The following is a 3,641-nucleotide window of genomic DNA, read 5'->3' as shown; positions in this document are numbered from 1 at the left end:
GACTCCTTTTCTCTCTTCAAACTGGTTGAATAAGTGATTTTATATTGCAGGCACCTGCAACTCACCAAACGTTAGTTCAATTTCAAATTAAAGGAGAATCACCTGCTTGAAATCTAATTATTTCAAGCAACATCTAAAAGGTGCCAATAATATTGTCCAGGCCATTTTTGGATTTCTGTGTGGAATAAGCTAAGATTTAGTAATTTTTTTCAGCTTTTTGTTGTTTTGTTCCACTGCAAACCAAAGAAATACATTTGTGGATGCCAAAATATATTTTTTATTTTCTGGAAGAAATGGTGCATTATTTGAAAAAAATGCAAGGGTGCCAATATTTTTGGCCATAACTGTTACTTCCTATCACTAAATGGATTCGTGATAGGAAGCAAAGAGTGGCTGTGAGTGGGAAGATGTCGGGCTTGATGTTTTAAGTCGTGGGCTACCTCCGGGATCAGTACTGGGACCATTATTATTCATAATTTGCATTAAGGATTTGGACAATGAGGATAAGAGATGGCTTTCCAAATTAGCAAATTCCACAAAGCTTGGAAGAAAGGTCAACAAGAGAAAGGGAGGTGATCCGATTCAGGAAAATCTAAATAGTCAGGCAGCTTAGCAAAATAATTTGGACGTTCTGGACGAAAGCACCCATTTTTTTTCTACGTGCTACCAATTGCCAAAGCTTTCATTTTTTAATAGGAACCACTTCCTCAGTATACAGCATGGTGGCCATCTTGGAAATCCAAGATAGCCACCATGTAAAAACCTATAAGTACCAATATCTCGGCTTCCAAGCTACTTAGGCTCTCAATCTTGGTGTCTCAACACACATTTTCTGGGACAAGGAATTCAATTATACCATTTAAAATATACAGTATGGTGGCCAAATTGTATTTCCAAGCCACTTAGGCTCTCAATCTTGGTGTCTCAACACACATTTTCTGGGACAAGGAATTCAATTATACCATTTAAAATATACAGTATGGTGGCCAAATTGTATTTCCAAGCCACTTAGGCTCTCAATCTTGGTGTCTAAACATACAATGAGTAGCATACATGAGGGCATATGTCAGTGAAGATGCTTTGCTGATATCATACACCTCTGCACATGCTTGGTTTTGGAACTAAATTGGCAATATAGGTTGATAACTTCTAAGCATTTTCTGTGTTTTATGTCTTTTCAGATAGACAAGCAGCATGGATTGGAACAAGTGTTTGATATCCCAAGAAAAGACTGTGGAACCTATAAAATGTCCAGAGAAACGACCTCAGCGTCTGTCAATGATCAAAATGGCCTTTCTGTTTTGTCAACAAGCGGATGGACACCTCCATGAAGTCAGAACTCTTGGAGCTGATGAGAACAAAAGACAGATGGCCTCAGAACTACATGACACAGAATTAATGGCGAGGATGGAAGGTGGAGATCTGGTCGCACTTGATGCTAAATATCATCTAGAATGCTTGACAACACTACGAAATCGCTACCGATCACTGCTCAGGCAACATGAGGAAGAGTCCTCTGGTTCTGTTGAAGAGAAAGTTATGAAAGCAAGAGCACTTGGGGAGCTCTTCACCCATGTAGAAAACTGTATGGAAGATGGAACCTTCCACTTCAAATTTTCAATGCTGCATCAGCTGTATGAAAACCGTATACGAGACTTGGGTGTTGAGAGGGAGACTAAGAGAACCCGTTTCAAGGAGAAAGTTCTTGCGTACTTCCCACAAGCACAAGAACAAAGTGATGGCAAAAATAAGATTCTGGTTTTCCAACAAGGAATGCAGCAGATACTAAAGCAGGCCATGGAATGTGACTATGAAGGTGATGCACAACTGCTTGCTAAAGCTGCCAAAATTGTGCACAAAGAGATTGTCAACTCTAGAGGATTCCACTTCGATGGCATATTTCCCTCTGGATATCAACATGGGTCAGTGCCCACTAATCGCAAAACCATGGTGTCTATGCTGTTGTATGATGCTGATTTGAAAAATAAAGATTCAACAGACTCGGACTTCAACAAACCTCAATCTCGCAGACCATTCTCTTCAACTTTAAGAAACATGTGTCACCTTCTGTCAAGTCTCATCATTCCCTGGAAAGGGAACCACCATTGGCTCTGTACATTGGAATGAATATTCACACAGAGACCCGGTCTAAAAAGTTGATGACACAGCTTTATGACTTGGGTCTCAGTGTAAGCTATGCCAGAGTTCTTCAACTTGAGAGCCAGCTCACAACTGCTGTCTGTGAGAACTTTCAGAACAAAGGGGTTGTGCTCCCTGCTCAATTTCAATGCGGGCTGTTCACTGTTGGAGAGGAACTTTTTGAATTCCTCTCCAACAAGATGGCCATGTTAGACTGCCCGGAAGACAAAGAAATCATCATTACATCTGGTGCCACAGCCATTCTTCGAGGAACCGATCGTTCAATGCCACCATGTGACCATGAGGAAGCAGACACCAGGCTGCTAATTCATGTGCAGGATGTTATACTGAATGGTTGTACCAACTGTCTAGTTCCATCATCCATCATCTGATCACCTTTGGTCAAGATGCGAGTATTTGGGTTGCCTTTGGTACGGGCAAGAACTTTACATATCATCACATCAATGGTATATATGATGTCCTGGGCAAAGAGAAATCCCTGGCCCTACCTCTCTTCCACAGCTTCACAGGATGTGACACCACCTCTGCTTTCTTTGGAAAGGGTAAACAGTCAGCATGGGAGGCATGAAAGTGCCACCCTGATGTGACCCGTGCCATCACCTACATGGCGCTCAATCCTTACAAAGTAGATGCAGATGTTCCATACTTCCAGCAACTGGAACGCTTCACAGTTATCCTGTATGATAAGACCAGTGACCTGGAACATGTTGATGAAGCAAGGAAGGCATTGTCCTGTCATAAGCGGAAGACAATGGACACAATTCCACCTTCCCAGGATGCATTACTGCAGCACTCAAAGTGAGTTGCCTACCAAGCTGGAATATTGTCTACCAGTGAACAGAGTGAACAACATGTCCCCCACTCCAGAGAGGTGGGGCTGGATTCTTGATGAGGGCAGCGAGTCCTGGGTTCCGGTCTGGAATACTATACCTGTGGCCTCCAAAGCCTGCAGTGAACTGGTTACATGTGGTTGCAAGAGTCTGAAGGGACGTGGCACTAGATGTGCATGTAAACAGGCCCGTTGGAAGTACACCAAACTGTGCAGTTGTCACTGTGAGAAGCAAAGTATGCAAGAGACACACCATACATGTGCAGAGGTGTATGATATCAGCAAAGCATCTTCACTGACATATGCCCTCACGTATGCTACTCTATGTATGTTTAGACACCAAGATTGAGAGCCGAAGTGGCTTGGAAGCCGCGATATTGGTACTTATCAGTTTATACATGGCGGCCATCTTGGAAATCCAATATGGCCACTAGACTGCATATTCTGAATGGTATAATTGAATTCCTTGTCCCAGAAAATATATGTTAAGACACCAATATTGAGAGCATATGTGGCTTGGAAGCCGAGATATTGGTACTTATCGGTTTTTACATGGTGGCCATCTTGGAAATACAAGATGGCCACCATGCTGTATACTGAGGAAGTGATTCCTATTAAAAATTGAAAGCTTTGGCAATGGGTTGCACGTAGA

The 3,641-nt window shown here is 42.4% G+C and overlaps 1 pseudogene; it reads left to right on the top strand.

Annotated features, from left to right (window-relative positions):
* The first annotated feature begins 1,194 nt into the window (after positions 1–1,194).
* On the top strand, positions 1,195–3,423 carry LOC147017277 (uncharacterized; annotated as a pseudogene).
* Positions 3,424–3,641: the final 218 nt, after the last annotated feature.

This window comes from Eptatretus burgeri, chromosome 11 (assembly GCF_056783735.1).
Source record: "Eptatretus burgeri isolate ZD-2024b chromosome 11, Ebu_testis_v1, whole genome shotgun sequence".
NCBI lineage: Eukaryota > Metazoa > Chordata > Myxini > Myxiniformes > Myxinidae > Eptatretus > Eptatretus burgeri.
This window is presented reverse-complemented; position numbering and strand designations above follow the sequence as displayed.